Source organism: Sinohyriopsis cumingii, chromosome 8 (genome assembly GCF_028554795.1).
Source record: "Sinohyriopsis cumingii isolate HCF-2022 chromosome 8, ASM2855479v2, whole genome shotgun sequence".
In the NCBI taxonomy this organism is placed as follows: domain Eukaryota; kingdom Metazoa; phylum Mollusca; class Bivalvia; order Unionida; family Unionidae; genus Sinohyriopsis; species Sinohyriopsis cumingii.
The window spans coordinates 45733512-45757266 of NC_142968.1; the positions used below are offsets into that span (position 1 = coordinate 45733512).

Below are 23755 nucleotides of genomic sequence, written 5' to 3' on the forward strand. Positions count from 1 at the left end.
TGAACATTAAATAGTTAATGTATATTCACACTTTTAATTGCCGAAAATAATGTTTATTTATTGGTTGATGTCTGTTGATGCAATCAAGCATGCTACGAGCGAGGCGCTAGGCAATGTCATGGCCTCAATGGCTTTTTCAAACAAAGAAAATGGGACTTCTCGGCCAACATGTTCAACCTATAAAAATGACCTAACTGCTTGGCATATTTCTGTGACTTTTATCCGACTAGTATTCACAGGTGCTCGACGCGAGCGAGATGTTGAGAAGAAAAAAAACAACAACCAATAATCTGACAAAAATACCTTAGATTACCCCCATGACCCGTTTTGACATAGGACCCTCTCTATCATAATATATAAAAGAGAAGGTACGGAACTTCCAAATACTTCGTTCTACCTATGACTCTCGATTTCCTTCTGCTATTTCCGTTTTTTAAGGCACACGACCATACAATATGGCTTGTTTTACTCCTGAGCTATTTTTCTATTCATCAAGCTATTGTTGACTTTTCTGCGATGTACCAAACTGAAGTTACACACTTAATAGTACATATAAACAATATTTACAATGGATTCTTTTTTATTGATGTGTCTACTCTGTGCATCATTCCACTGGTTTTTTTTTTTATTTTCCTTTCTTAGGTACACCCTTGTCATCTCTAAGTCTGATGCCAAAACTAGCTACATTGAATGCAAACTTTACAGACACCAGTAGTGAAACAACACGTCAAGGGAGTAAAATAATACAGGATTCAAGTGACAGTAAGTTTAATTTCTTTTCAAATAAATTGTACAAAAGGACGTATTTCATTTCATAAATATTTTTCTTTGTTAGACCCATGTTCACTCTACATATCTTTACAAGGAGTTAATAGTAATGATTTTGATCTTTCAAAACAGGTGCTTATAGTATCATAAATCTCTTACAGATTTCCAACTCAGTGTACTTACGAAACTGGACACAATTATTGAGAATCATCAGGAGCAGCTGGCCCTCCTAAGGAAAGTTTTAGTTTATACACAAGGCCCAGACACAGAATATACAGAAGAAATTCTTGCAATGCCATGTGATTCAGTGGAGGAACTATAGGGCCTTTGCCAGAGGTTGGAGGAGAATCCCGAACTCTCCAAGAAGATGGTAATTTGGGGCCTTATTTTCTTAAATAAAACTGTTATCGTGTCTTTAACCTTTATTTGCTGTTGTGAACCTCATTATGCATTGTACAAGTGATGGTGCTCATGCAGAATTATTTTCGTTGGGGGTGGGGTGGAGAACATGTAGTGGTCAGCTATTATGTTTTATGGATGTAGGTCAAAACATGTTTAGAGATGAACATTTGCATGTGTTTTACTACATATACACTATTACATATTTTTGGCCATTTAATTCAGTCTTATAGTGAATGTCATTTCTGAAGTTAAATGATTCATGGTGGTTAATTTGTTTTATAATTGCTCTTAGTACATTGTGCTGCATAGTTGGTGTTGGCAAATTGTTCCAAGTTAGAGCAAACAAATTTGCATTCAAAACCGTGGCAAAAAAGAACTATATTAAAGCATATTTTGTCACATTATTATTATTATTATTATTATTATTATTATTATTATTATTATTATATATACTACTTGAGCTCCCTTGGCGGATAGTGTCCGCAGGATGACGAAAAAGCTAGGAACAAAAGACTCTGGTCAGACTATAGTTTAAAGGGACGTAAAGGGAAAAAAAGCATTTCAAGAGCTTGTGATATGCCGGGTTTTGATAAATAAGTATGACTTGATTTCAATTGTCTTAAAATGACTCGCCCGAGATTTTTAAATGAATTGATAAGGTAATACATGTTTCTTCAAGCATACTGCAATTACATGTATATGAAAGAACCTGAGACCACATTTCATGTATACTGCAATTACATGTATATGAAAGAACCTGAGACCACATTTCAAAGTACATGTTTTATAAATACTCCATTAGTTATTACTGGCATTTAAACAAATGCAATGCATTCTTTGTTGTGAAACTTATTTTAAAACATTGTGTTACTCTTGCATAAGCCTGCTTGAAATATGATGGCAAAGCGAAAAGCAAGTGAACTTAAAGAGGCCATTTCGGAAACCCTCAATTATGCACCCAACCAACGCGGAGGGACAAAATACAAGGTAAGCCATTTGACTCTTATTTCATACATATTGGATTCAGTTTTTTAAAGGATGGCATTTGCAAAGTGGATGCATTTCTAAATTGCAAACAAAACCAGCTTATCATAGTTTCCAGGTCTATCGAAGCTTGAGTACGGCTAACTACAATTTTCATCAATCTTGTCTGATCGGACAAGTACCTCCACTTGGAATTTTTAGTCACATGAAATATTTGGACAAAATAAATTCATCTTCGCGCAAATTGATTTCACCATCCACTTGCCTGAAATGACAAATAAGTACAAGGTTACCTTGTAACTTGGCTCAGCAATATTATGAGAAGCACAGGTGCAGTGAAGAAACTTTCATTAAGTTTCATAACGCTATTTAATGTGATTTCTAAATATATAAGCAGTGCTGAGATGATATGTGACGTTGTTTAAGCATTCAAATTATTTTTTAATTTGCACGTGCCTGAGCAGAACAAGAAAGAGATAAAATTTAGAGTGGAGGAGGAGACTAATCCTGATTCCTGTGCGGAGTGCATTTTTATATGTGCAACTTGAACTAATTAGTGAGAGTTGTCACGCATCATTGCATGCACATTGCACATTTGTACAATGCAGCTTCTTGGCATCAGTCCGTCTACGGGAGACGATGGCGTAGCTCCAAAGTAAGCTTTTGTTTATCCTTCTTTCTAGCTCTCTTTTCAGCTTGTTTTATTCTTCTCTCTTCCTCTGCCTTTTGAACTCCCTGCCTGACAGCTAGACGCCAGCTGAAACGGTTGTTTGCACAGCTCTCCCAGTCGTTGACATTGATGTTTGCCGTCTTCATATCCTTCTTGCAAACATCTTTGTAGCGCAGATGTGGTCGTCCAGTTGGTCGTGCACCTTCTGCTAACTCCCCATATAACAGGTCCTTGGGAATGCGACCTGGGTCCATTCTCTTGACATGGCCAAGCCAGCGAAGGCGTCTCTCGCTGAGAATGGAGAACATGCTGTTCATGTTGGCGCGTTCTAGAACCTCTGTGTTGGGTACTTTGTCCTGCCACTGGATGTGCAGAATGCGCCGCAGACATCTCAGGTGGAAGCTGTTGAGTTTCCTCACGTGTCTTGCATAGGTGGTCCATGTTTCGCTGCTGTAGAGAAGTGAGCTGAGTACGCAAGCTTGGTAGACACGCAGTTTGGTCTTCTCTGTGAGGTTGGGGTTGTTCCAGACTCTCTGGTTAAGTCTGGCCATCACTGCTGCTGCCTTGGCAATCCTGCCGTTCGCCTCAGAATCAACGGAGAGGGAGCTGGAGATGTTAGACCCGAGGTATGTGAAGTTCTCGACAACTTCCAAGTTGTACCCATCGATGGTGACAGAGGGAGGGGAGTCTGCGTCCTGCGCCATGACGTTCGTTTTCTTCAAACTGATGGTCAGTCCAAATTCCTTACAAGCATGGGAGAGGCAGCATACCAGCTGCTGCAGTCCATCTTCCGTGTGTGATGTCAAGGCTGCATCGTCGGCGAAGAGCAATTCACGGATGAGTACCTCTGTGACTCTAGTCTTAGCACGGAGACGGGCGATGTTGAACAGCTTGCCGTCAGCCCTGGTATAGATGTACACTCCCTCGCTGCAGTCCTTGAATGCGTACTGGAGAAGCATGGAGAAGAAGATGGCAAAGAGCGTCGGCGCAAGGACACAGCCTTGTTTGACTCCACTGATGACTGGAATGCTTCCGATGTTGCGCCATTGAAGCACACTGTGCTGTGCATGTTCTCGTGGAACGACATGATGACAGCAAGCAGACGTGGGGGGGGGGGCAGCCGATCTTCTGCAGGAGTCTGAAGAGTCCACTCCGACTAACCAGGTAAAACGCCTTCGTCAGGTCTATGAAGGCAATGTAGAGGGGCATCTGCTGCTCGCGACACTTCTCCTGCAGCTGACGTAGTGAGAAGATCATGTCTACAGTTGACCTGCCGGCTCGAAATCCACACTGGGACTCTGGGTAGACGCGGGAGGCTAGGATCTGCAAGCGCGCCAAGGCAACACGGGCCAAAGCCTTTCCGACGATGCTGAGGAGGGAGATGCCCCGATAGTTGTTGCAGTCGCTACGGTCTCCTTTGTTTTTGTACAAAGTGACGATGTTGGCGTCACGCATGTCCTGTGGGATGTATCCCTGTTCCCAGCAAAGGCAGAGGAGTGTGTGTAGGGGCTGGAGCACTGCTGGTTTTCCGCTCTTGAGGACTTCAGGCGGAATGCCGTCGCTTCCAGGAGCCTTCCCACAGGCAAGGCAATCGATGGCTTTTCCGAGCTCTTCCAGGGTGGGCTGTGTGTCTAGCTCCTCCATGACAGGCAGGTCTGGAACGGCGTCCAGGGCAGTTCCAGTGACATTGTTTTGGGTTGCATATAGCTCGAGATAGTGCTCAACCCATCGCTGCAGTTGTTTCCCCTGGTCTGTGATGACTTCGCCCTTCTTGGACTTGAGGCGGGCGGTCTTGCAGCTGGGGTACCTGTCGCCTTTTTGATACCCTCATACATTCCTCTTGTATCCCTGGTGTCAGCAGCTGTCTGTATACTGTTGCAAAGGTTCAGCCAGCAGGTGTTGGCACAGCGGTGGGCGGTCTTCTGGGCGTTGAATGCAGCTTATTGCTATTCCTATTAGTATTATTATTATGGTCAAATGTCTGGTGATGTTTGGCTTTTCATAAATGAAAAATGGTGCAGAACTGACACCTAATACTGTGACAATGGCAGTCTTGAAATTCCTGCTATCGCAACTCCTAGATGGATGGTAATGTTTCTATTTTTTTCAAAGTTGTCGATTTGGAAATTATTGCCAGCAGTGGGGAATATGTGTTTCAGAAACACAAGCATCTTTAATCAGATTTCCATATAGGATTTGAATGTTGTAAGAATGTTGTAGGAAAGTTATTTAATAACGTTAAATAACAACGTTGTAGCAAAATTTCAGCAAGTTCATCAAATCACGTTGCCACAACGTTATTTGACAACGTTGCAACAACCTTACTACAACATTGCTGCAACGTTGTTGCAACGTGGAATTGTTAGCTGGGTGAACACTTCCCCTCCCCTGGCTACACTTTCAGTGATATAACACTTATTGCAATTGCTCACAATCCCAACTGGAGAACTGCAACCAGGAAAGAAAAGGAATCTTACATGATACGCCGCCTTAGAACATTGAAACCAAGCGGTTACAACCAAGAAGACTAGAAAAAGACAGCCATGCACAAATTAAGTTATATTTTGCAGCCAACACATTTTCTTTTAAATAATTCTCTAAATTTGCTTAGTAGCCTATAACTACTATTATAACAATGAAAAATCCGGGATATGGTTTGAGCTTACAAAAATTTACATCAGATAACATATGCCGATATGGCTCATATAAATTTCTAGGCCAATAAAACTATTTTCCAACAATTTGAAATAAACTAGTTGAAACATAGTACACTTAAAGGTTTAATTCCTGTACAAACGGCCATGTAAAGTTAGCAAACACAACGGTTTTTCTGTTTTATGTGTTTGTCTTGTCTATGTTTTGTATTTGCCTTTTATATCATCTATAAAGTAATGGTATCGCATTATATATATATATATATATATATATATATATATATATATATATATATATATATATATATATATATATATATATATATATATATATATATATATATATATATATATATATATATATATAATAAAACAGTAAAACGGTTATGTTTATATATGAAATGTCTAATTTGAATTATACTGAACCTTAAAGCTGAATGCATGGAGCAATAAAATGTTATCGCGTTTAAGCAAGAAAAGTTTTTGTAAAGGATCACTTCGACCTTTCTTCTTTTCTTCCCTAGTGTTAGGGATATAACTTGAAAGGCTAAAATTTATGGCTCAGGGAGACTGAACTGGGCATTGCTACGTTCTCATGAGAATGTAAACATTTGAGCTACCTACCGTAATCGCTTTATAGGGAAATTTTCAAAGGGAAATTTATATAACCCGTATTTCACAGATTCTATGCTGACTAAAACTGAGGGAAGAAATTATTATCTTGGGGAAAGTTTAGGAACCGCTGCCTACGATTGGGAAGAATAAATTAAGGCGTACACTTTAGAAGCAATGAGATGACCTTAGTCGGAATTATTTAGTCTTAACGTCCTGAGAAGGAACGCTTAAAGAGAAATGTGCTTTCCTCGTTAAACAAGAAAGGGAACAGGTGGCTGTTGTCACAGGATGAAGCCGGGTTGTGACTGGATTAGGGAAGACACCAAAAGCAACTGCATTTACAAGATGTTTATTTATAAACGCAATTTAATTATTAACAAATCTGACACCATTATAAACAAAAAGATAAGGAAAATTATAAAGTTCCTAACATGGAACTATCAACAACAATTAACTCAACGAGAAAAAACTCAAAACATGAATTTAACAAATGGAATTTCAAAACAACGTGAATTCCTATCACCGAACAACAAAATAAAAGTGATCTACCCCCCAGTAGAAAGAGTCTTGAATGTATCGTTCAAATAACGATTTAGAAAAGAATGTAATTATGAATGTATCGTTTAAATAACGATTTAGAAAAGCAGGTAAATTTGAACGTATTGTTCAAATAACGATTTTGAAAAGAACGTAAATTTGGATGTATCGTTCATAAAACGATATTGAAAAGAATGTAATTATGAATATATCGATCGTTCACATAACGATATAGTAATAGGAATGAATGAAATTATGAAATGCAATAGTGGAAATAACATGGGACACTATATAACTATTGTGGCGCCCATTTGACGTCCAAGATGTTCCGGTTCCACGCACTCTAGTCAATGGCCAGAGATGCACCCACTCATGGTCCGCTCCTCTCAGTCTGTTGAAGGATCCCTCGAGAGCCCTCACATCACAGACCCGATGGTCGCGAAGCCCTGGTCCCTCGCATCGAGAAAACCAGTCCACTCTTCCGATCCAACGTCACCATAACACAGCGTATACGTCACACGAAACCACACAGAGTTCGGTGACTCCACATCAAACGATGTATAAGGCATGGCAGGCATGTATAAAGCAGCTCTACAGCTGGTGACTCCACATCAAACCATATGCAAGGCATGGCATAAGGCAGCTCTACAGCTGGAGATTTGCTTCCGTAAAGGAGTAAGCTTCCTGACAAGACTCGGCGTAATGTAATTTAGTTATAGAGAATTTGCTCTATTTGTACACTAGCTGTGACAGACATGCGCAGCTAGGTTCTTAGGTTTTCCCCGCTGCAGGCAATGTGCACGTGCAGGGGTCTGAGTTTCGCTCAGGATTTCGAAATAACTAGAGCCGAAAAAATATACCACCCTCGGGTGACGCTGTACGCGGCAACGAAACCCGAGTACATTTTTGACAACATATGCATAACTCATACACAATTCCGTGACAGCTGTAAAGTGAGAAAAATAGGGTTTAGTGCTAGGACGCAAAGTTCAGAAAGAGAATAGTGTTATGGTACGCAATTTTATATTCCCCGCATACTTTTCTATTTTTTGATTGTTTGTTTTATGCAAATGTGTTTGCTATGTTTGGTTCCGTATTATGTTTCGTTTATTCAATTTCATGGAAAAGTGTTGATGCTAGAGTGGCTATGGAATTTATTTTATTAAATGTCATGGAAATGTGTTGATGCTAGAGTTGTTATGCAATTTGCCTCTTAATTTATTCAGTTATTAGTTCATTGGTAGAATTGATTGCATGAGATCCAAATTTCATATGTGTAGAATTTCATAGGGTTATATGAAATAATTTCCTTTGTCTGTTAGGGCGATACTGATTATCGTGAGGTAACGATAATCACCTCTTTATATTTGATTTTGTAATGTTTAAATAATCTTGTAGGTTAGAGATTGCTGTGAATTAGAATTTGTGAATTTCATGCAATAGTATTCGAACATATAGTAGCATAGGTAAAAGAATACGGTAATGTCAGAATTTATGTTGTTGTTGTTGTGGGGTTTAACGCCATTTTTCAGCACACTATAGGCTATGCATGGCGGCCAGTATTAATGGTGGAGGAAGAACCCGGGAAACCCCCGGGAAGAACCACCGACCCACGAGAAGCTACTGGCATGCTTTCTCACATATCCACATTTGCCGAATCCTGGACTCGAACCCACCCAGACAGAGGTGAGATGGCAGTGATCCGTAACGGAGAGCGCTTTAGACCACTCGGCCACTCGGGGCCCCTCAGAATTTATGCAGTGTGTGGATAGCTAGTATGATTCTGAGTAATGAAGTGAGGGAATTTTATGTCCGTATTGAAAGTGGTACATACAGAGATTTAGGGGTAATTTTGTCATTTAAGGAACAGCTTTCTTGGGTGAGAGACGGGACAGGCCTAAGACGGAAGTCCAAAGAAAAGAAGGACGAGGTCAGAATAAAGGACTATGACGTCCACGAAGGGATTTAGCGTAGAGAATAGGATGTCGAGGAGATAGAAAGCCGTTGATATACGCACGGTCAAGGGAGGAAGCTGGTGCAAATCGGTCGTGGACATTGAACTCTTTTCACCACTCATTATTTTGATCGAAAAAAATCCAAATCGTACACTGCTGTTAAATTCTGTTGACATAATTTAGACTGAGTTGGAATTACTGCATTTAATTTGTTTGGTTAAACTTGTTATTTTTCTTGTTTAAGGGGACTCGTATTGCTTTGTTTCTTCCTATTATTCTTGCTCAGTTCTCTGTTGAAATTCTATTATTTTTTCACTCTCACCGGGCTATAACATCGAGGGAGATCGTCCTCTAGATAACGCCGATTAACCACTCTTTTTACTAAGAGGTCGACGTGACAATATATATATGTGCAAATATTTTAAGAGTCGTGCGTTACCTGTATTCATTAAGTGATCACGTATATATACGTTAGTCCTGATGTGTAAAAGTGATGCATACAGTTTTGTCTTTCATCATGGAAATAAGAACATGACAGAAGATAGTGATATTTATCCCCTATTTATTGAGACTCACAGAGTGTGTCATACCCTTCGTTATAGGGAACATTAACCCAGAAACCCATTTAAACCGGATACCTATGATTTGCAGTTCTAAACTTTATTAAGTTTTATATATAGTTTTGGGTAATGAGAAATATATCCTTGCTATATTCAAGTTAATTTTAAATAACCAGTAATATAGACGTTTAGATGACGCATTGATGTTAGATGCCCAAGCTTGTTTGTATTGATCTTGTATTAGTTGTTTTATCCAATTTGTTAACCATTTAACTGACACAAAACGTTGATTTACCCATACTAAGCTGAACCCAACATTATCTAATATTGATTGTACTTCAAGTAACCATTTATTTTTTATAGTAATCATTACCAAAGTGTGTATATGTGAGAGAATACATACGATATGATAATTATTCTTCATTACTGTACTACTAATCAATCTCACCCAATTGTTTATAATGCTACTTTTAATATTGATAATTAAGGCGAAACGAGCAAGTTCATCGAATACCATATATGAAGAGATACATTTTTTACGTTCAGTATAATTTTGAGAATAGATATATGAGGGTTTCTTTATTACATCTCACCCATCTTCAACTTTCTCATGCATATGTTAAAACTGGTACAATGGTTTTAATCGAACAGTTTCAGCTGACAACCAAACGTCTAACCTAGAGTTTGCATACGTCTGTTAAGTAAATGCTTACCTTTATTAGCTATTGTAGCCCGATACGTCAGCCCTACACCACATATCGTCCATCAGTATCAACAAAGATTTGGAGCTTGGAGTTATCGGACCTAAGCTATGGGTACTTTATTATTCAAACCGATGGAGAACTTTCCATTTTTGTCAGATATAAGTCTTATGTACTTATATATTCATCTACAACGTCAATATCGGCATTGCGTGTCTTAATTTTGTATGTATGCTTCTTTTTTTGTAAATCAAATACGATAATTTTGCTTTCCTTATATTGATTATAAGTTTCCTTTTATATCAATATCTACTAAACATATCAAGATTATAATGCATGTCAGCAGGATTATCTGCCACAAGTATAGCGTCATCAGCGTACATAACATTTTACATATTTAAAAAGTCAGGATATTGGGAGGGTACAGCGTATCCTCAACACCCATCATTTAAAATACTGAATAAGTCAGTATGCTTGGATTGTACACTCTACATCGATTTACTAATTTTTTTAAAAAGATTCTAGGTCAATTAGGACCAAAGAGAGCAAAGATACATTCCCCTTTGTCTTACACCTTTCTCATATAAGAAAAAGAAGTCAGAAAAATTATTATTTACACAGACACGTGATTTAATGTCACGTTAAATATAACATTAAAACATTTTCCTCTGATGCCTACAGACTACAATTTATGCCATAATCCAACTCTCCACTTATTATGAAAGGCACTTTTAAAATCAAGAAACGTTCAAAAAAGCTGCTTTATGCATTGTATAATAAATTCAATATAAAAAAATAATATTGTTCATTGCGGAATCCTGCTTGAGTCTCGGACAGTAACTTTCCTGAGGACAGTGGAGATCTGATTTTAATCAGATTGACAGTATGGTTACTTACCTTGTGCATTGTTGACAATGGTGAAGTGGACTCAGATGGGATATTAGAGCCTGGATTAGAAACAGTGCAGATATTAAAACGTCAGCTGTTGGTTAGAGAAGGTTTGGACAGGGGAGAGCAATGTGTCCATATTTATATATGCTGCTGCTTGATGTACGTTCATTAGTTTGCTATTGATGTAAAAATCATGTCCGCAAGAAATTTAACCCGCAGATTTCTAGATTTATTTCCTTTTCTGAAAACTGGCAAAACAAAGAGTTTGTCTTTCTGCAACATCTTTTGGAAACTGTCAGTTTGTGAGATGTCCAGGTGTTGCTTGTCTCACAGTTTCGCGCTACCTGTTGCGAGAGAATTTCGAAACAATTGATCGGAACATGGGGTTCTTGCTTTCAGGTTATGTACATACGACAGGGCTGGGTCTGTACAGCCTTATTAGACTTATTTATCTGTATAAATGTTATTAGTAGGTGTTAGCAAACACACATTTCACTTCCTACGATAGTAGAAGCGACTTTATCGTTTAGAGAGTAATTGCAGATAATGGAATTATTCACCATCCAAAATATGTCGGTGACACACATTTGACTTTAAATTTCTCACTTTTATGTATTTGTTATTTAATTTTTCAAAACATATGATCTTGATATTTTAAAATAAAATCCTAAATGAACTGAATATATTTTGTAACATTTTGAAATAAATAAACTTTGGACAAGCTATAAGCCTTTAAAGAAAATATTGTTTCTATTTAGTAAACAAACTTTTCGTATTGAAAAATAAAGTTTATATTGTACACTTGTGCGTTTAAATCTCAATGAACACAAAGCATCACATGTTTTTAATATTCTTTTTCAGTGAAGGGGAATTTATTCTTCACGGGTTTAATTTTCACCCGGTTAGCAAAACCTCACTGAGAATAAATAATACGACTATAAACATCACATCCTTCATTTTTCTGCTTAAAAATAATCAGGTGACAATTATTCTCTGTTGTTTTGTTTTGCCTGAGGCAAACTTCAGTAGTTTCTCCTTCCAATGTCGCATATTAAAAGCTGTTATTCTACATTTCATCTGGATCCTTAAGTTATTTCTTTGTATAGGCCACGCATGCCCAATTACATTGCATTAATTATATGTGAGCGCATTTTAAAATGCACAATGAATAGCATCGTTTTGACGAAATTTATGAGACAAAATGTTCCATAACTCAAGCTACGTGCTTGTGTTGGGTACCTTTCATGGACAGAACAAGCTGATTTCGATAGCGTCTTCTGCGACAGTTCAGGTATATCGAAAAGTCTAACTCATGAAGCGATCGAGTTTTTGATCACGCAACTGCCTGACCTCGATCTATTTTTAAATCATGAACTCAAAATCACTGAAAGGGCTCGTGTTGTTGTAAACACTTGGCTAAAAGTATTTGTGTGTAGTAGTAATTTGTGTTTCTTCTGTTATGATCGGGCACTTCTGGCTAACAGTGTTTGCCGACGGTAACTGTTTGTTTACAGCTCGTAACCTCATTTAACCATCAATAAACAGTAGTGAATTATAGTGGATGCTGCTATATGGGGACAGGATGACCGAAAAGTGAAAGCTTGACTCATCTAAAAACAACCTTGCGTGATACGGAGAGAATTGTGTCAATCGAGAATCTAGTACAGGTATAGACGAATGATTGCTGACAATAGTGTCACACATCAAGTACACCTGAAACCGCGAATAACTAGGAGCTTCCATCTCTCTTGCCCAATTGTCCGGTTCCTAACTTCGTACTCCAATCCGCTTATTAAATAACTAGTTGGCAGTCCGATTTTATTATTTTATCGGCGAAAGACATTGGTGTGCCTCCTTAGGATACTAGCGAAATAACGAACGATTTTAATCATAACGAGACGGACCAAAACATACTAAAGTCTTCAATGGTAGATCAATTACTTGGATAATGTTCATTACTGGGGCCTTTTTCACTTATAAAATAAAAAAACAAAGAAAATATAAATAATTAAATAATAAATAAATAAATAAAACACAACAAATACCCTAACCAACCGAAAAAGAACATCATCAACAATAAAAACAAACAACAAAATAAGCTCCCACGAAAGATATTGGACAAGGGGAGCACTCAATTGGAACGAACTCGTACATTTTATTTATAAGTAATTTCCCACTGCCGGTCCGTGTTTGCACAAATACATCCTTTCCGTCAAAAGCAACCTCTCTCTGGTTCTTTTTTTATATTTTCGTGTTTAAACTTGCAAAGTATCTATTTGAGGTCAGTTGACTCCACCATTTTCGACCAATGTACAATGCACCGCTTTACGCGCTATGTTTTAGTTCGCATTATCTACAGAGAGGCATCTCGAGAAATCCAATAGATGTCGCTAGGACAAAGCGCTGAAATATCTGATCGTTCAGCCAGGGTGTAGCTAGATTAACCTGTCGAAACTTTGGCTAGCGAAGTTATGGTAGACTAGGATCTATTGTATAATCCAGCGACAGGTTCGAAATTATAAACAGGTTTATTTTAGTTTGGTTTCATTTCTTTATACCTGTACAGTTAGCAGATATGTTTGCTTAGCCACGAGAAACCTGACGGTTATGTCAACTAGAGAAGGGCGTGGAGTGGGGACTGTGATGTTTTGTAGAGAACAAAGAACCTATATTCTTCCCATTGTATTAGTTTTACAAATAAATTATCTCTAGGTGAAACGGAACAAGTATGATAGCTATAAAGAAAATTCCAGCTCTCCCCAATAGTGTAATGATATGTCAGTGTCAGTTCGTCTGGCTTAGTGATTAGCGTGCTGGTTTTGTAGCTGAATGGACACGGGGTCGAATCCTACCACCGGATCAGCTACGGTAGTGCGCCCATTAGTACACCCTTCACTCCATTTCGGCTGGATTAAATAACGTACTGATTTTGATGCATCGAAACACACCAAACTAAACATATATGGCGATGAGGTGGATACCTAAAATGAAAATGAAGAAAATACCAAAAATATACTGTCTCATTTGATATGCATAAGTTCCATAAGCACCAATTTTCATTCCTGAAACATAAGCAATCTTTAAACGAGGTTATGGACAGCTGTAAGTCCAATAACTTTTATCTGAGTAATCGTAATCTTTGTGTGTGTGTGTGTGTGGGGGGGATATATCATTAAAATGCCTACTGTGCCATTGAATTGCTTCATGTATCATTAAATTGCTTGATGTATCAGTGAATTGCCAACTGTATCATTTAATTGTCTGATGTATCATTGAACTGGCAACTGTGTTATTGAACTGCCAACTTATCATTAAACTACCTATTGTATCATTGAAGTGCCTCTTTATATATGAACTGCCTACTATGTAACTGAACTGCCGAGTGTATCACTGAAATGCCTAGTGTATTACTGACTGCCTAGTACATCAATGAACTGCCTTGTTTATCATTGAACTGCCTTGAACTATATCATTGAATTGCCTATTGTATCACTGAACTGCCTAGAACTATATCATTGGAATGTCGAGTGTGTCACTGAACTGCCTATTCTATCACTGAAATGCCTAGAACTATATCATTGAAATGCCTAGTGTATCACTGAACTTCCTAGAACTATATCATTGGAGTGTCGAGTGTGTCACTGAACTGCCTATTCTATCACTGAAATGCCTAGAACTATATCATTGAAATGCCTAGTGTATCACTGAACTTCCTAGAACTATATCATTGGAGTGTCGAGTGTGTCACTGAACTGCCTATTCTATCACTGAAATGCCTAGAACTATTTCATTGAAATGCCTAGTGTATCACTGAACTTCCTAGAACTATATCAACGAACTGCCTAGAACCATAACAATGAACTGCCTAGTGTATCATTGAATTGCCTATTGTATTACTGAAATGCCTTGAACTATATCATTAAAATGCCTAGTGTATCACTGAACTGCCTAGAACTGCCTAGAACAATAACAATGAACTGCCTAGAATAATAACAACGAACTGCCTAGAACAATAACAATGAACTGCCTAGAATAATAACAACGAACTGCTTAGAACAATAACAATGAACAGCCTAGAACAATAACAATGAGTTGCCTAGAATAATAACAACGAACTGCCTAGAACAATAACAACGAACTGCCTAGAACAATAACAACGAACTGCCTAGAACAATAACAAAGAACTGCCTAGAACAATAACAACGAACTGCCTAGAACAATAACAACAAGCTGCCTAGGATTATAACAATGAACAGCCTAGAACTATAACAACGAACTGCCTAGAACAATAACAATGAACTGCCTAGAACAATATAACTGAACTGCCAAGAACTATAGCAATGAACTATCTACTGCTAGAAATAATTTTTAACCAGGTGTGTAGTAAGGTCATTACTCCCTACATATTTGGGCTTATCAATAAGGTCTGATCAAAGCTTCAGAGTGTATATGGCCAAGGTACGATTGTTCGTAAACAAAACATTTTCGCTTCAGTTTCACTGGTGATAGATCTGTCATTTCAATTGGTGCTAGTAGCGGAGTCAGTGTCAACTTTTGACCTTGACGTTCTTGTATTGAGCCTATATTTATATTTACGTACAGTCCTATACTGAGCTGTTATTGTAGTTACAGGTTTTAAGTCATTTTTGAGCCCAATGATCAACCACCGACCCACTGGAAACTACTGGCAAGCTTTCTCACTTACATAGATTTGCCAAGAACGAGACTCGAACCCATGCAGACAGAGGTGAGATGACAGTGATCCGTGAGTGGAACATTCTTAAAGAAAATGTTAAATTAAATAACGGAATTCAGGAACTCTGACATGTGTATGGACGCAAATTATATTGCGGTATCTTTTTTGACATGACTGTTGTTTTCTATCTTGCAAATATCTGACCATATTGTCTATAGATTTTTCCGTTATCAGTCCATAACACACACACACACGTGCGCGCGCGCGTGCATCAAAAGTGTCAATCATTCTATCATGCGTTAATCGTATAAATTTTTTAAATTTTAAAGAATTTGCTTGGAAATGTGTTCTTGAGATGGACCTCGTTTTGTGTTAGAAATAATGACGTCTATGCTTCTGAAAAAATCTATCTATCTATCTAGTCTCTCTCTCTCTCTCTCTCTCTCTCTCTCTCTCTCTCTCTCTCTCTCTATATATATATATATATATATATATATATATATATATATATATATATATATATACAGTAGCTAGTTATCTGTTTATCTGTCTATCTATCTATCTATCTATCATATTAAAATAGGAAACATAATCTTCATCCGAGAAAAATGGATGGTTGATCGTTTTTGAGGAAATAAATGTAGATCGTAAGGTTGCAACCGATTTCCAACTCTATTATATTTTATATTTTGTATATGGGCATCGTAGTTATATTCTAATGATTTTTTTTTTTTTACATTTGTTTATAAACAGAAATTTTGTGGGCTTGAGTTTAGTGTTAAATTCTACTTGCTTAGGGAATGATTTCTGTTGCACCTCATGCCCTCCGATATTGAGTCCCATAACCTCTTGGGTCAGGTCGCTGGTACATGAGACCTATGCGATAGGTGCGGTTACTCGCAGCACAGATTAGAGTCTATATGTTGCGTGCACCCTTTGTTCCGAAAATAACGCATCGCAACCCAATATGCGTCACATGTTTCGTATTTAGAATATTTTGTTTAAAAAATATTTACAGCTACTGAAAGTTAAGTAACCATAATAATAACAACAACACGTGAGATGAAAATCCGTCTGGTGAGCTAGGTGGGGTTAGGTTTATGACTGACGGACGGATGAACAGATAGACGAATATATAGTACCTTACAAACTCTTTGACGTATGTAAAACAGGATGGGATGACACCTTATCTTTCGAAATTCTACGAAGAATAAGGCAACAATAGCTCGAGTTTTTTTTTTTTAAATATTTGTTTTATATCCCAGACGATCGACAGACAAATCCTTGTTTGTCGTGCTGGGCTCCTATTTAGGAGAGGATACAATATGTGATTTTAAATTTTGGATGACTCATGAAACGGGCCGTGAAATTGATTTATTAGCAACGATGACTGAGCTCTATTTTAGTACCTTTTATTGACTTACACTCTTTAAATACGATGGTACGTGACTTCTCATGATACATGTTAGGATTGCACAAATTCATTTCATGTATTAAAAAAAAAGACGCAACTGCACTTTTGTCACGTACAACGTCCCATAATGGCTCCTTGCCCGAGACTTTCTCATCTGCGATGTGTATGTTTTGAATTCTTAATCAGACACACTAACTCGGACATATTAGAAATAAAGAATGATATGGGTCTTCAAAGAATTTTGTACATGTTTCAATTAAATGAAATTCATATATATATATATATATATATATATATATATATAATTACATTAGGTATGATGAGAGCAAGACAGTAACATTACCTTAACCATAATATATATATATATATATATATATATATATATATATATATATATATATATATATATATATATATATATATATATATATATATATATATATATATATATATATATATATATATATATATATATATATATATATATATAAATGTATATATATTGGGGATGTAAGTTGTTTCTTTTACGTGTATTGAACGATGAATATGATATCAGCCACTACACTACCGATTTATATATACGTGTGTGTGTGTGTAAGGATTCAACATTTTGAACAGATAATGTCGCTGTACATTCTGACGGGGTCAGCGTGACGCGTAAACATTCAGTTAGACATATGAGTCAGACTAGTCATAAATTAGTGACTGAGAGGAATGGAATATGTTCCGTTTGAGACATGAATTGAAGTTTAATTAGGACTCGGTTAACGTTTAGACCATATAAGTTGAGTCGAGACATGAATTGAAGTTTAATTAGGACTCGGTTAACGTTTAGACCATATAAGTTGAGTCGAGACATGGAAAAATGTAGTTACAGCTGTAATAAAATTATATTTCCCAGAATAGTTATTAATCAAGGTGGACTAGAGAGGATTATTCTGACTTCGAGAGGAGTGATAAAAAGTTTTCACGTTAAAGAACTTGTTCTAAATGGCTAAGCTAAACGAGTGGCGTATTTGCAGACAAAATTCTGGGTTTTAAAATAATCTCACTCGAGACATTAGTCATTCCAAGTTTTTGTGAGAAGGGGAAAATATGAGTTGTTCCGAGATCGGTAGAGAGTACTCTTCATGTTAAATAAATTGTCCACAGAAAACGAGCAATTTTTTATATATCTTATATGCACTTTTATTCCCACTTTAACAATAACAGTCGAAAAAAAAATGAATTTGTATGTCATTGCAGTCAGAAAAACCCAATGGGCTGAAAACTTATCCAGAGATATATATTTGTTTCCTTAAGTTCTCATTGAAAAATCACAATTTTTGTAATAGAAACTCGAAATAAAATATTTGATTGAGCTAGCATCCTGCCTCTGTGCAGAATGCTAAATGGAGATAAATTAATTCATAAAATGAAACCATTGAGAAAATTAATATCATTATCCGAGATTACATACCATTATGAAGTCACCGAATTTGTGTATACATTTATCCGTATGGAGGTATGCAAGTGTGTGTGTGTGTGTGTTTGTGTTAAAACTATAAAAGAAAAACAAAACAATGCAAAGAAACTGGAAGTAGAACCGTTCCAGATAAACTTAAACATGTTGTTCAAGAAGATAAATAACTAAATGTAAAGATGTCAAACTTTTTTAATTTATGTAAAATAAAAGATAGCAGCTATAAAATAATACAAATTATTAACATAGGATAACAAGCATTATTGTTTTAAAAATACGCTATTTTTATATATAAATAGATAAGCAACTGCGCTTCCGTTGCTTCGAGGGGGATTTTAGAATATTTAAATGTAGCTGGTTTCTACACAATTTGTATAAATATGGTGGCATAAAACGTTTTAGTTGTGGTTGACTTTAACAACCATTGCTATTGTCTCTTTTACGTATCCCTTTGTATCAACCACACAATGCTCTCAGGTATCTTGTTTACATTTTTTAAAACTTTGGTTATACATAAGACCCAGTATTTGCATTTGGCTTTATAGTCGTGTGTGTTCCTTTCTTTATTGTTGTTTTTTGTTTAATGTGAGGAAACAAGATATACGTTGAAAGCAAGCAAACGTTTTTCCATGTACATCGAAATGATTTAGTAGAAACCTTGCACCCGAAGAATCACCGTATATACTTGGTGGTCGGCGCCAATGAAGGACAGAGCACCCCCAAAGGACGATGGTCGTTGTTCGTCGTGATGAGTGGTGAGCGATATGTAATCCCCCTCCCCCGTTATGGTGCTTTGGTTATCCTTTTCAAGGTGTTATTGCCATGGATCAAGCAAAAAATAAAATAAAATATGAAATTACTGAATGGAACAATCGATCTCTGCGCAAAGATATATAATAGAACAACACGAACCCCTGTATATAAAATATAACAATTTAATCAGTTGCATAAGCAAAATGAAATTGAACTTGACATTTGAATAATACACTTCTCTTAGAAACAGAATTACAAAATTTATTAGGAAAGCAATTAGGAAACTAACTATATTTGTTGTGAGGATAAATTTTCAAATGTACTATCGTATATATATATATATATATATATATATATATATATATATATATATATATATATATATATATATATATATATATATATATATATATATGTATATGTGTATATATATATATATATATATATATATATATATATATATATATATATATATATATATATATATATATATATATATATATATATATATATATATATATATATATATATAGTTTAGTAATGATTTTAATTTATTTATTCGTTTGCTATTTGAAATAATTCAATAAGTAACAAATCCACTAATTTTGTGATTCTATGTATTTAATTGCATTTTTTTTTGTCTTAAAATCTTCCGAAAATGCAGGAATAAAAGAATATCATCATCATCTCTCTCTCTCTCTCTCTCTCTCTCTCTCTCTCTCTCTCTCTCTCTCGCTGTCTCTGTCTGTCTGTCTGTCTCTCCACCCTTTTCTGGTCATCAACTGAAACGTGATATAGTTTTCACACCTTCCCACAGTGTAGCACATATGTATAGAGCTATTTTTTTCCCTTGTGCTTTTCCAAGACTCGCTCCCTTTTCTATGAAGTATAATCTTTCTTACCCGTGAATTCAACTTTCCAGACACTCGCCCCTTGGACAATTTATTTAACGTGATAAATTACTTGTTAATTTCCTCGGAGTCTCTCAGACGTCCCTTTCGGCGCCTCGGTTTACTTAGCCAATCAGGATTAACTTTCTCTTGATTTTGGATTGTGGTCTTAACTGAATATACTGAAAGCTGAAAATTTTGGGAATATGTATTTGTTGTGCAGAGGTGGCCAGGAAAAGGAGTATATATGGCCTAATGAAAGAGATGACTGCATTATGGAAGGTTTCACTGTATATATAAGACCGAGTTATGGAGTTTTCACTTTATGGACCAGGGTTATATATTGAGGGCGAATTAAACATTCTCTAGGCTGCATGATAATATTCTTCCTCCGTTTACCTCAAAACTAAATATAAAGAAAAGTTAAAAATGACAGCCCGGGTGGTTGTTGTTGTTGTTGTTGTTGGGTTTAACGCCATTTTTCAGCACACGATCATGGAAGCCAGTATTAATGGTGGAGGAAGAACCCTGGAAAACCCCGGGAAGAACCACAGACCCACGAGAAGCTACTTGCAAGCTTTCTGACATACCTACATTGGCCGAATCCTGGACTCGAACCCACACAGACAGAGGTGAGATGGCAGTGATCCGTAACGAACAGCACTTTAGACCACTCGGCCACTCGGGTTCCCGACAGCCCGGCTGGTGATATTCAAATCCAGAAAACACAATATTGGAATTTCGGTTAAATGTCGCCGTTTGCGTAAGAAAGGAATGTTCTATAAATATTCTTCCTTTCAATGGCATGATCAGGGCTATAGCTGGACAGGAGACGGGAGAAGACCACTAAACGTTTCCAAAAGTAAGTCGGTATAAAAAAACGAAGGTTATACCATTTGTGTCACGGACGAGGTCTGCCGAATCACTAGTACAAAACTTGCTTATTGATGGTTAGCGTTCCTTCTACTATCCTCACACAAAAGGAATATATATTTTTTTCTTCTTCTTGCTCACCTCTTACTTTTCTTTTCGTCCGGGAGCTTGCGGGGAGGGGGGGACATTGCAGAATATGACAAGGTTTGTGTAAAGTATGTGCACACGATGATCTCATGTGAATAATGTCAGATTGGTTGCGTGAATAATCTATTCTTTTCGTAAAAGAAATTCCTCAGGTTACCTTTTTTCAGGTGGGCGAGAAAACATTGCTTATCGATCTTGCAGATCGCAAAATCGCCCTTGTTTTATTAACTGACATGCATTAGAAATAATGCCATGAACAAGAAATGTGAGAGTCGTAATCACTGTGCAAGGGTGATACAACTATTGTGGAAAAAAAGATTAACGTCCGTACTCGCATATAATTCGAGTTCTCGAGTTCAACTGCAAACTGTACAGACCCAGATCTGCCGTCGCATAATGCGTTGAAAGTTCTGGGTCTCTGCAATTCGTTAAAAGAGATCAGGGTTTGTATTGATTACTTTTTGACTAGACTTATACGCGAATATATACGGTATTTAATAAGTTTATTACCGATAGCTAAATATTTATTAATTGATATCAATTGTTTTCACCATATTCCCACGACTGTTTACATGCTATCACCACTCAGTTATAAACTGGGTCCAACTGCGAACAATACAGAACCCGATATAATGTGGAATAAAGGACAGTCTTTGTTCTTTGCTCAACTAAGTGCTTCAAAAAACAACTGCATAGACCCAGATCTTCTGTTGTATTATGAGACTGCAGATCTGGGTCTGTGCAGTCTGCAGTTGGATCCGACGGTATTAGAAGAAAGTTTACAGAGAGACAATTCGACTTCTACGATAATAAAACACATTCTTAGTGAGTAAGCACATATATTGGAATTATTCACCATCCAAAAGATGTCCTTTATAGATAGTTGGCTTGGAATTTCTCACTTTTCCCCCAAAATATGACCTTGTTATTTTAAAATAAAATCCTAAATGAAATGAATATTTTTTTGTAACATTTTGAGATATGGCAATTTTTGACAGACTACAGACTTTTAAAGAATATAATGTCTCTGTTCAGAAAACAAACTTTTCGCATTCGAAATAAAGTTTATACTGTACACCAGAACATATAAAAAGCACCAGATATTTTTTAATGTTCTTTAATGAAGGGGAATTTAATCTTCATGGGTTAATTGTCACTAACTCAACAATACCAACCTAAGAACAGTTCGCCTATAAATACGGCATCCTTCATTTTCCTGCTCCCCAAAATAATTCAGGTAGCAATTGTTCTCATTTGTTTTGTTTTTTCTGAGTAAATTGTAAGTAGTTTCTCATTCCTATATCACCGATTCAATTTTGCTATTCTACATTTCATCTGAGTCCTTAAGTTATTTATTATTATAAGCCATACATGCCAAATTCAATTGCATTATTTGAAAGCGCATTTTAAAAAGCCTGTTGAATGGCTTCGTTTGATGAAATTAATGAGACAAAATCTTCCATAACTAGAGCTACATGTTTGTGTTGGGTAGATTTTCTCTGACAGAACAAATGGCTTACGATCGCGTCTTCTGCGGCAATTCACTTATATAAAATTAAGTCTGACTCAAGAAGCGATCCAGTTTTTGAACACGCATATACCTGGCCTAGATCTATTTTTAAATCTTGAACTCAAAACGAAAAAGGGCTCAATTTGTAGACACCTGTCTAAAAGTAATTATTACGATCGGGTACTTTTGGCTAGCAATGTTTGCCGATGGTAACTGGTTGTATACAGCTCGTTACCACATTTGAATATAACCATCGATAACCAGTGCTGAAATATGGTGGATACTATAGACAGGGGGTCAGGACGACCGAAGGGTGAACTATTGAGCAGTCATTTTAGGAGCGTCTTGCGTGAGACAGAGATTTAGGTCAATAGAAAAGTCTGGTAAATGTATATACAGATGATTCCGACAATAAGCGTCATACTCCCAGAGCACACAAGACCGCAGATAACTTGGAGTTTCCATCTCTTTTGGTCATATAGTTTTATTTCCTCCTTCGTGCTCTTCGCTGCTATGCACTCCGTTTCACGAGTAACTGGTTGGTAGACCGATTTTGTTCGTCAGCAGCCAAAGACACTGGCGTGCCAACTTAGACCGGGTATCAGCGAAATACCAACGATTTTAATGATTAGCTAGACCAACCCAAGTCTATCAAAGTGTTCAATGATATGAAAGATCACTTTGATAATGCTAATTTCTGGGGCCTACTTCACTTTAAAAATTAAAGCAAAAATGAAACACTCCCTCCCACAAAACACACACACACCAAAAACAAAACCAAACAAACTCCCCAAAAGATGTAGTTACCAAGCATGCATAACTTAGTCTAGTACCCATCAACAGAGCACTTTTCTCCTACGCTTTGAGAAAAAAGGCGAAAGTAGCAGACTAATGCTTGATATGAACGAGAGTTTGTCTACACCGGTACGCATGACCAATACAAAAGAATACAGGTAACAGGTAGACGGCTGGGACATAGCATATAAAGAAGGTGTATGACTATACAGGAATCTGATGTCAACCCGGAAAGGGGGGGGGGGGGGCTGATTTGTTTCTTAGAGAACAAACAACTTTTTGGTTCGCATTATATTAGTTCATTTTTTTTAAATTTTTTTTTAAATTAACTCGAGGTGGAAGAGAAAAAGAAAAATATTCGGCTGGAAAGAAAATTCCGGCCCAGGAGTGAAATGATCTGACTGTAAGTGTCAATTTATTTGTGTAACACACGTGATAGCTTAGTAGTTACGTACTGGACTCGTTACCGAATAGGTGT

At 36.8% G+C, this 23755-nt stretch overlaps 1 long non-coding RNA gene across 3 annotated transcripts in view; it reads left to right on the forward strand.

Annotated features, from left to right (window-relative positions):
• LOC149793417 (uncharacterized) overlaps positions 1–14018 on the forward strand; it is a 50876-nt gene extending 36858 nt beyond the window's left edge. For 2 of the 3 annotated variants that reach the window (XR_016422770.1, XR_016422771.1), the window contains 4 exons: positions 643–762; positions 930–1138; positions 2053–2157; positions 8495–14018. This is a non-coding gene — a long non-coding RNA (uncharacterized LOC149793417). Of the gene's footprint in view, positions 1–642; positions 763–929; positions 2021–2052; positions 2158–8494 lie in introns of those variants that run through there. The other variant, XR_016422772.1, reaches the window with a different exon arrangement.
• Positions 14019–23755: the final 9737 nt, after the last annotated feature.